This window comes from Loxodonta africana, chromosome 11 (genome assembly GCF_030014295.1).
Source record: "Loxodonta africana isolate mLoxAfr1 chromosome 11, mLoxAfr1.hap2, whole genome shotgun sequence".
NCBI lineage: Eukaryota > Metazoa > Chordata > Mammalia > Proboscidea > Elephantidae > Loxodonta > Loxodonta africana.
The window spans coordinates 93,370,965-93,382,777 of NC_087352.1; the positions used below are offsets into that span (position 1 = coordinate 93,370,965).

The window sequence follows — 11,813 nt, forward strand, 5'->3', positions numbered from 1 at the left end:
GTTTGCAGCTGTTTCTTCTCATTTTGAGTTGTGCCACATCAGCAAATGAAGGTCCCGAAAGCTTTACTCCATCCACGTCATTAAGGTTGACTCTACTTTGAGGAGGCAGCTCTTCCCCAGTCATCTTTTGAGTGCCTTCCAACCTGGGGGGCTCATCTTCCAGCGCTATATCAGACAATGTTCTGCTGCTATTCATAAGGTTTTCATTGGCTAATGCTTTTCAGAAGTAGACTGCCGGGTCCTTCTTCCTAGTCTGTCTTAGTCTGGAAGCTCATCTGAAACCTGTCCTCCATGGGTGACCCTGCTGGTATCTGAATACCAGTAGCATAGCTTGTAGCATCACAGCAACACACAAGCCCCCACAGCACGACAAACTGACAGACACTTGGGGGCTATTTTCCTAGCATGTACAAACGGAAATAAAACAACTGTTCACACATTCTATAGTTTCTAAACATTTAACCACTGGTGGTTTCCATAAGATATTGTTGTCCTTCAGGGTTCTGAAATAGTTCAGATGCCTGATATTCTATGAAAGCCCAGCTCTCCTTTCTTTTTTATCCACCAAATTGATTTTTCTTTTCAGAAGTCTTGCTGAATGTTTTCTTTGTTTGCCTCTCCTTGTTGCTGTTAATTTGATAGATTTCATTTTCTAGTTGTACAATAGTCTGTTTGATCTCATATTTTTTACTAACCAGGGATATCCCGGTCGACTCCATTTTCTTAATTCAAACCCAGTTGTTAGTTGCATGTTATTTCACTGCCAGTTTAAATTTTGATTGTGTTTCATTAACTTCTGGAGCTCTTTCTGTATGTTTTCAATCATATGAACTAGATTTTCATTATATACTTTCCAGGCATTGCACCCATGCTGTGACATTAGTTCCAGATTCTCAATTCGAACTGCTTGGTGTCCTAACTGGGACATAGAATTGTCTACACATTCTTCCCATGCAGTAATATAATTTTTCTACCCTGAGGAAGGGGCTGGAAATTCATATCATTTCATACTGAAAAATTCAATTGGTTGTCGAGCAGCCAATCTTTGAAATTCATTTCTCATTATGTCACTTCCAAAAGCAGAATAATCCAGGGCTGTTAGGTAGCTCAAGTAGTTCTTTGTAGGTTGGTATCTGTGGGCTTTCTTCTGCACCAGTGCCACAGCTGCTTTCTGCACATCAGGCGCTTCATAACCCTGATCAAAATACGCCAGTGCATCCACCATAGCCTCTAGAGCCACAAAACCTGTGCCCACAGTTCTGGGAACCTTAGGTTCAATCGAGTTTTCTTTCCTTCATGTCCGTTTAATAACATTTTGCTTTCTTCATGTATGATGTCCTTCAACAACTCTTTTTTGGTCATTAGTTTTCAATGCCCCAAATCTGTTCTTGAGATGGTCTCTAAATTCAGGTGGAATATGCTCAAGATCATGCTTTGGCTCTCGTGGACTTGCTCTAATTTTCTTCAGCTTCATCTTGAACTTGCATAGAGCTATTGATGATCTGCTCCATGGTCAGCCCCTGTCCTTGTTCTGACTGATGATATCGAGCTTCTCCATTGTCTTTTTCCACAGATGTAGTCGATTTGATTCCTGTGTATTCCATATGGCGAGGTCCACGTGTATAGTTGCCATTTACGTTGCTGAAAAAAGGTATTTCCAATAAATAGGTTGCTGGTCTTGCGAATTTCTATCATGTGATCTCCCATGTCATTTCTATCACCAAGGCTATATTTTCCAACTACTGATCCTTCTTCTTTTTTTCCAACTTTCGCATTCCAGTCACCAGTAATTATTAATGCATCTGGATTGCACGTATGATCAATTTCAGACTGTAGAAATTGGCAAAGATCTTCAGTTTCTTCTTCTTTGGCATTAGTGGTTGGTATGTAAATTTGAATCATGGTCATGTTAACTGGTCTTTCTTGTAAGCATATGGATATTTTCCTACGACTGACAGCATTGTACCTCAGGAGGAATGAAATGCTCTTTTTGATGATGAACCTCTCCACCATGGGTGACCCTGCTGGTATTTGAAACACTGGTGGCACAGCTTCCAGCATCACAGCAACATGCAATGTATGTCTATATATATACATATATATTTCTGTGCATGTGTATATATATAATGTATATGCATATCTGCATATCTAATCACCTACAAAAGAACATAAACTCCATGAAGACTAGAAACTGATTTATTATCTGATGTTTGTATTTGCATTTATTTTATTTATTTTGTTGTTGTTGTTAAGAATACACACAGCAAAAAAAAGAAAAAAAATCATTATTATTTATTTATTTATTTTTAAAGCATACACCAATTCAACAGTTTCTACATGTAGCATTTAGTGACACTGATCACATTCTTGGAGTTGTGCAAACATTCTCACCCTCCTTTTCTAGGTTTTTCCTCCCCCATTAACACAAATTTACTATCCCCTAAGGTTTCTATCTAACCTTTTGAGTTGCTGTTGTCAATTTGATCCCATATAGATAGTTCTTAAAAGAGCATAATGCTCAAGTTAGACTTTTTTTTTTACTAGTTAAGCTAAACTCTTGCTTTCTTTTAATAAGACTTCAGGGGATATTTTTGGTTTAAGGTTTAAAGATCATTGCAGGGCAATAGTTTCACGGGTTCAGCCAAACTTCAAGGATCCAGGAAGTCTGCAGTCCATGAGAATTTGAAATTATAGTCTTCATTTTTTCTCCTTTGATCAGGATTCTTCTATAGAATCTTTGATCAAAATGTTCAGTAACCGTAACTAGGTACCATCCAGTTCTTCTGGTCTCATGACAAAGGGGCAGTTGTTCATGAAGGCAACTAGCCACACATTCCATTATCTCCTCCTATTTCTGATCCTTTACTTCCTTCTTTTCTCCAGGTGAATAGCAACAAGTTGTTGTGCCTTGGATGGCCACTTGCAAGCTTTTAAGACCCCAAGCACTAGACAACTAACTAGGAGGTAGAACAGAAGCACTAAACATGTCATTAGGCCAATTAACTGGGATGTCCCGTGAAACTATGACCTTAAACCTCCAAACCAAGAAGCCAAATCCCATGAGGAGTTCGGTTGTACATAAGCAGACTTAGGAGCTACTCTCTTTCTTTTTGTCATTGTTGTAAATACGCTTATCATACAACATTGGCCAATTCAGTTTTTTACAGGTGCACAACTTGTTGTTAGGTGCCATTGAGTCAGTTCTGACTCATAGTGACTCTACAGAAGAGAGTAGAACTGCCCCATAGGAGCAGTTAGTGGACTTGAACTGCTGACCTTTCGGTTAGTAGGCAAGCTCTTAAACACTGCGCCACCAGGATTCCATGTACAACTTATTGACAGCACTTACAATAATCTGTTGTGCAATCGGTGTGTTATTTTCATCACCATTAACCCTCCCTTCCCCCTCCTTCATGCCCCTGGTAACCACTAATAAACTTTGCTGTTTATACATTTACCCTTACTTGTCTTTTTATATAAGCGAGGTCGTACAGTATTTGTCCTTTTGTGATTGACATTTCACTCACCATAACGTCTTCCAGCTGCATCCGTATTGTAGCATGTATCAAGATTTCATTTCTCCTTCTGGCTGAGTAGTATTTCATTGTAAGTAGGTACCACATTTTGTTTATCCATTCACCTTTTGATGGCATTTGTTTCCACCTTTTGGATATTGCAAATAGTGCTGCAGTGAACATTGGTGTACAAGTCTCTGAGTCTCTGCTTTCAAGTCTTTTGGGTATATACCTAGGAGCGGAATTGTTGGGTCATATGGTAGTTCTATTTTTAGTTTTTTGAGAAACCACCACACTGTTCACCACATGACTGTACCATTTTGCATTCCTACCAGTAATGGGTAAGTGTTCCAATTTCCCCACATCCTTGCCAATATTTGTTATCAATAGCATCTGGCAACAGAACATTGCTCAGGAAAAAGTTCAATCAATTAAGAAATACAATCTTTTCCACGTGTGCTGTACCTGATTCCATAGTCTGTATTTTTTATTGAACTTAAAGGACATTTATGTAGATCATTTTGATTTACTTGATGTTGATCTCTAAGGTTAGTTGTTTACCCAAATAACCAGATATTTCTAATGATATATATGTACATATATAACATTTTATTTATTTAGAATTCAACCTCTATTTTTAAAAATACATTTTCTAAGAACATATTAGTCATTATGCAAAGATAGACATTCTGCTTTATGTTCTAAGTTTACTCTTTTCAACCTTAAATAGCATGACCCATAATCCCAGCATCCTGCTTCTATCACAAACTTCATGATGACAGAAATTTAATTTATACATCTCTCTGCCCCCATCATCCTAAGCTTGAGTGCAGATCTTCTTGGTCCATACTCACGGTGATACTCCTTCCCATTTGACCATTTCATTGTCCTTTTTTCTGTTACTTTTCTAGTTCCATCTATATCTTGCTTGAGAGTTGACACAACTGTATTTTTTTTTAAGATACCCATTGACAATTAGGAAGCTGTCCGCTTGTCAGAGGTCAGCAGAATCACTGAGTAATCCCTCTTGAAGTTCCTGTAAGAATTATATGATATGAACAAACATTCAAAGAGAATAAAAAAATGCCCAGTTTTCAGAAGATCCAGTCAGTCCATGAATAACCATGTGATGCAGCAATAAACAGCTTGAGAGCTGTCAACACAGCTGTCTGCACTGGATGCCAAGGAAACAGATTGTGCTAATGCAGGGAGAATGCATTCCATCACTTGGCATTAGGATCTTTTGATTATCAAAATGGAGAAGGAATTGACAGGCACCAGGATGACTTAAGCTGGCTTTATTGTCACCCCGTGTCAACCGGAATATTTTAAACACCCATTAAAAGAGAACTCTTTTGGCTCACTCAACTTTCTCCCAGGATCTCAAAGGCCCTTAGAAGAAACTGCCCTGATGATGGACGGAGCAACTGAGATCTGGGATGGGAAGATGACTGAAGGTGACTGACTGTAGATTAAGTGTTGAATCATTTTCAAAATCAGGTCTAGAGTCTGAACTTTCCGTTTTCTTCTTTCATTCTAGAACTTCCAGGGAGACACACCCTGGCCAATGCAGTAACATTATATATTCCCTGTTGTATTTGTTGTAGCTATGTCTTCTTCTTCTTTTTTTAAAGAAAGAAACCATGAAGAAACTAAAACAATAGAGCGGCAGATGTTAAGAGAGAGAGGCTTGTTCTGTAGGGTTTAAAATTCTGTCTGAGATTATGTTCCAACTCTTTCAATGCACCTGAGTCAGTCAATTACCTCCTCAACTAGCTGAATTGTAGAAGGAAGCAGGTGGTATTACAAGGAAGGGGATCCACAGTGAAATTCAAGCTTGCCGCAACAGAGTTTTCTGCAACTTAACACCTATGTTGGATATACTTGTGTCTGAAGTTGACCCTTGAGCCTGATGAGGTGAACTCAGGGCTGAATTCGTTTTATTTTTCTTAGTTTTGTGTCCTAAAGTTCATAATCTGTCATGACTCCATAATGGTAATGAAAGTAGCAGGGCTAAATTATTCTTATAGATTCCAGAACAATTCTAAGTAAGGAATCAGGAATACTGAGTGTGTTGTTTTGCTTATTATCTCTCAGTTTTAAAATTCACCCTTCTCTCTGCTCTGGATGCTGAGGCTGGAAGTCTGCAAACTATGTTTTCCAGACATCCTTGCTAGCTGCGTTCAGGTCAAGTTCTCCCAATAGGAGGCTCTAGAGGGAGACTGGAAGGTGGAAGGAGAGGTGAGTGGGCTTCCTCCAGTTTTCCTGTTGATACAGTGTCACTTGGGCAGTGGTCATTGGCTCCAGCAGCCATTTGGTTTTAGCACTCCCATAATCAGTCTCCTTCCTTCCCCCATAAGCACTGTTACAGACTAAGTGGGCTCTTCCTACCATCTGAGCATTCCCAACATGAGGACCCTTGTGTGGGCTCAAAGGTTCTTGAAAACCCTACCCATTGCTTTTTGTTCTCCCAGCTCACTTTAACACTCATGTAACCAATTAACTGTATGAAATAGTGACGCCCCTTCTTGAATTCTGGCTGATACAGTAGCCAAAGGATTAACTTGGAACAGGATCTCAAGAAAGTTCAAGAGAGATTTTGGCTCAGTGTAAGGGATGGCATGCTAACTGCTTGAGGTGTTCCTTAATGGATGGAAACAGAACTCTGATCACTTTTTTCAGAAATGCTGTAGCATACAAATTAGGTATATTTTGTCTATAAGACTGGCAGAGATTTAAAATATTGGAAACTGTAGACTGCAGACCACCACCCGTCTGTCAGTTTGTCATACTGTGGTAGATTTTGTGGTGCTATGATGCTGGAAGCTATGCCACTGGTATTTCAAATACCAGCAGGCTCACCCCTGATGAGCAGGTTGCAGTCGAGCTTTCAGAATAAGACACATTAAGAAGAAAGGTCTGGCAATCTACTTCCAATAATTAACCTATGAAAACTCTATCAATCACAACAGATTATTGTCTAATATAGTGCTGGAAGACTGGCCTTCTAGGTTGAAAAACACACAGCAGTAATCGTGAATATGGCACAGGAACGTGCATCATTTTGTTCTGTGGTACATGGAGTAGCCAAGTGTTGGAAATGACTTGACAGCAACTAACAACAATATGTTGTTGTCGTCAAGTGCCAGTGAGTCATTTCCAATTCATATTGACCATGTGTACAACAGAACAAAACACTGCCTGGTCCTGCACCATTCTCATGATTCTTATTATGCTTAAGCATATGGTTACAGCCACTGTGTCAACCCATCTCATTGAGGGTCTTCCTCTTTTCTGCTGATCCTCTACTTTACCAACCATGATGTCTTTCTCTAGCGACGGAGCCCTCCTGAAAACATGTCCAAAGTATGTGAGACATACTCTCACCATCCTTGCTTCTAAGAAACATTCTGGCTGTACTTCTTCCAAGACAGATTTGTTTGTTCTTTTGCTCATTCTTCACCAACACCGTAATTCAAAGGTGTCAATTCTTCTTGGTCTTCCTTACTCATTGTCCAGCTTTTACATGCGTATGAGGTGACTGAAAACAACATAGCTTGGGTCAGGCACACCTTAGTTTTCAAGAAGACATCTTTGCTTTTTAACACCTTAAAGATGTCTTGTGCAATAGATTTCCCCAATGCAATGTGTCTTTAGATTTCTTGACTTTTGCTTCCATGGATGTTGTGGATCCAAGTAAAATGAAATCCTTGTCAACTTCTGTCTTAGGCTGGGTTCTCTAGAGAAGCAAAACCAGTAAAGTGTATAAATATATAGAGAGAGGTTTATATCAAGGAAACAGCTCACACAGTTGTAGAGACTGGAACGTCCCATGTCTGTGGGTCAGGCTTCTTCTGATACATGTAGCCACAGGGGCTGGCAGACCCAAGATCAGCAGATCTGAGAGCAGGGCTCTTGTTCACAGGCTGTGAAGATCCACAAATCTCAAGGATCGGCAGGCAAGACCACAAGTGAGCCGGTAGCTCAAGTCCCAAGAACCAGAGATCAGATGAACAGGAGCCAGCTGCAGTACCCAGAAAAGGCAAAAGCCCCAAGCCTTGCCAGGATACCCACTTGTATTCAATGCAGGCCACATGCCCAAGGAAACTCCCTTTCAACTGATTGGCTGCCCAGAGCAAATCCCATCATGGAGGTGATCACATAATATCAAATCTCATCATGGAAGGTGGGGCCAAAATGGCAGAGGAGTCAGATGCTTCCGGTGGTCCCTCTTACAACCAAGATCTGCAAAAACAAGTGAATCAATTGTATATGACAAGCTAGGAACCCTGAACATCAAAGGCAAAGTTGAGGAATTAGATTGAGCAGCAGGCACAGGAAGAGATGGTTCAGAAGTAGTGAGGAATTGCCGGACCTGACCAGTTGGGAACCAGCAGGCCAGACTCACTGGCACAGTGTGAGTGCAGTGAAACAGTGGCACTCAGGATGCATTTTCCACATCGAAGAGACGGAGCAGTGGAGAGTTTGTTCATACCTCTGGAGTCAGCAAAGAAAGACACTCTCAGCATAAATACTTGAATCTAATCTACTGCATGGACCAAAAAACACCCCTTTGGAAAAAACTCTCTCCCTTTTAATTGACACCACCCTGCTCTGCACTGGGTCCTGAGTTGACATCAGTGATAGTCACTTTCCCTGGGATGGAAGTAAGACCTGTCATGCACCCTGAGCCATCCTCCCGGCCTTGGAGAAGAAACAAATTAACAAGTGGGGAAAAAATAATCTGCTGGCTCCCCTAAGCTGGGAATTCAGGGCAGAAACAGCTCCTTTGCCTAGGCACAGTCATAAGCACTCCATGGATTTTAATGCCTTTCACCCCTGCATAGACCTGTGTGGGCCCATTTCAACAGCATAGGCCCTCATTAGCACAGTACAGCAGGGTTTATATTTGAAGTCAAACTTCAAGTGTTTCAGCTATATGGTGCAGAGGAAGGTTCATGATGTCTGACACCACTCTGCTGATAAATCAGGGTCCTCACCTACCCACATCAGGGGCCTAAGGACTGGTGGCTTCACCCATGCCACCTAGTCACCCTCGACAGGAGTCCAAGGATAAGTGGTACCTCCCAGTCCTTATAGCCAACAGTATTGGGTGCCCACAGTCCAGCTGCAAAACCCACCCACCTAGGTGCTCTAGGACACAGGGACATGCTTTCCTCACAGACATTCAGGGGCAGTCGTCAGTCCCCTGCCTTGCCCAGCATGTGACACATACTGCAGCCAGATACCTATATGTATGCCAACCACCCCTACAGTCTAAGTCTGTAGGTGAGAACCTACACCACGCACTTGGTGACCAACTACCTGGACACCTAAGCTGAACCCATACAAGAAAAATAGACAGACTCCTGGGCTCATATACCTAGTAACAGCTCTACCCACCTGGTGACTGGACATTAGACATTCAAAGGCACCAATAATCAAGCTAGCTCACTCAAGCAGCCTATTTGAGCATATCAAAACCAAACAAGAAGCCAAGACACAGTAAGCAAACATAAAATAAATAAATACAATAACTTATTGATGACTTGGAGAAAACCCTCAATATCAAATCACATAAAGAGGCAGACCATGATAGATTAAGAAAGCTCCCAAAACAAAGAATCGAGACATCTCCTAGATGAAGAAAACTTCCTGGAACAACCAGAGGTAGAATACAAAATATTAATATATGGAACTCTTCAAGAGATCAGGATGGAGATCAAGCAAAATGCAGAACAAGCCATGGAACACACAGACATAGCATTAGAGGGACTTAAGAAGGTTAGACAAAAGCATAATGACAAATTTAACAGGTAGCAAGAACCCATAGAGAAATAGCAAATAGAAATTCAAAAGATTAACAATAAAATTTCAGAATTAGAAAGCTTAGTAAAGTCATAGGAACATAATTAAGGAAATGGAAGTCAGAATTAGTGAGATTGAAGATCTAAGCATTTGACACCAACACATTTGAGGAAAAATCAGATAAAAGAATTAGAAAAAATGAAGAAACCCTAAGAATCTTGTGGGACTCTATCAAGACAAATAACCTATGAGTGACTGGGGAGGGATATCAGAAAATACAGAGAATATTGCTGAAGATTTGTTGGCAGAAAATTTCCCTGATACCAAGAAAGATGAGAAATTATCTATCCAAGATGCTCATCGAATCCCACAAAAGGTAGATCCCAAAAGAAAGTGACTAAGACATAATCAAACTTGCCAAAACCAAAGATAAAGAGAATTTTAAGAACGGCTAAGGATAAACAAAAATTCACCTACAAAGGAGAGTCAATAAGACTAAGCTCAGACTACTTAGCAGGAACCATGCAGGCAAGATGGCAATGGGATGACATATGTAAAGCCTTGGAGGAGAAAAATTGCCAGCTGAGAATTATATATCCAGCAAAACTGTCTCTCAAATATGAAGCTGAAATTAGGAAATTTCCAGATAAACAGAAGTTTAGGGAATTTGCAAAAACCAAACCAAAATTACAAAAAATACTAAAGGGAGTTCTCTGGTTAGAAAAGTAATAACATCAGATAACAAGCAGACTAGAACACAGAACAGAGCAAACAGATATCAACCCAGATAGAGAAATCACAAAAATAAATCAAAGCTAAAACACTCAAAACAGGGAAACAGAGATATCATTATGTAAAAGATGACAACATTAAACAAAAAAAGAGGGTCTAGAAAAATATAGCCATAGATGTATCATATGGAGAGGAAGTCAAGGCAATACAAAGAAATGAAAGTTTGGTTTAAACTTAGAAAAATAGGGGTAAATATTAAGGTAATCACAAAGGAAACTAATAATCCTACACATCAAAATAAAAAATAAGAAAACCATAAAGACTCAGCAAGTACAAAACAACAACAATGAGGATGACAAGACAACATATAAAGAAAAATTACTCAGCACAAAAAATTAAGTGGAAAAAAAGAAACTGCCAACAACACACAAAAAAAGGTATCAAAGTGACAGCACTAAACTCATGACTATCAATAATTATGCTGAATGTAAATGGACTAAATGCATCAATGAAGAGACAGAGATCCGTCTACATGCTACCTACAAGAAACTCACCTTAGACTTAAAGACACAAACAAACTAAAACTCAAAGAAGAGAAAAAAAAATCAAGCCAACAACAATAAATAAATAAATAAAAAGCAGAAGTGGCAATATTAATTTCTGACAAAAGAGACTTCAAACTTAAATCTACCACAAAGGATAAGGAAAGATACTATATAATGGTTAAAGGGTCAATATACCAGGAGGACATAACCATAATAAATATTTACACACCCAATGACAGGGCTCAAAAACACATAAAACAAACTCTAACAGCATTGAAAAGCGAGATAGACAGCTCCAAAATAATAGTAGGAAACTTCAACACACCACTTTCAGTGAAGGACAGAACATCTAGAAAGAAGCTCAAAAAAGACATGGAAGATCTAAATGCCACCAAGCAACTTGACCTCATAAACATATACAGAACGCTCCACCCAACAGCCAAGTATACTTTTTTCCAATGCACATGGAACATTCTCCAGAATAGAACACATATTAGGCCACAAAGCAAGACTTAACAGAATCCAAAACATCGAAATATTACAAAGCATCTCTTTCAGCCATAAAGCCATAAGAGTAAAAATCCATTACAGAAAAAGCAAGAAAAATAAATCAAATACATGGAAACTGAACATCTTGCTCAAAAAATATTGATTTATAGGAGAAATTAAGAATAGAATAAAGAAATTCATAGAATCAAATGAGAATGAAAACGTCCTACCAGAACATAGCAAAAACAATGCTCAGAGGTCAATTTATACCAATAAATGCACACATCTAAGAAGAAAAAAAAAAAAGAAAGGGCCAAAATCAAAGAATTATCCCTACAACTTGAACAAATAGAAAGACAGCAGCAAAAGAAGCTGTCAGACACCAGAAAAAAGCAAAGAGTAAAATTAGAGCAGAATTAAATGAAATAGAAAACAGAAAAACAATTCAAAGAGGTAACAAGACCAAAAGCTGGTCCTTTGAAAAGATCAACAAAATCGATAAAACACTCGCCAAACTGACAAAAGAAAAACAGGAGAGGAAGCAAATAACCCGAATAAGAATTGAGATGGGTGATATCACAACAGACCCAACTGAAATTAAAAGAATCATAACAGAATATTAAGAAAAATTGTACTCTAAGAAACTTGAAAACCTAGAAGAAGTGGATAAATTTCTAGAAACACACTATCTACCTAAACTAACACAAACAGAGATAGAACAACT

At 39.2% G+C, this 11,813-nt stretch overlaps 1 pseudogene; it reads right to left on the minus strand.

Annotated features, from left to right (window-relative positions):
* Positions 1–296: 296 nt before the first annotated feature.
* LOC100669738 (pre-mRNA-splicing factor SPF27-like) lies at positions 297–8,008 on the minus strand (annotated as a pseudogene).
* Between the last annotated feature and the right edge of the window lie 3,805 nt (positions 8,009–11,813).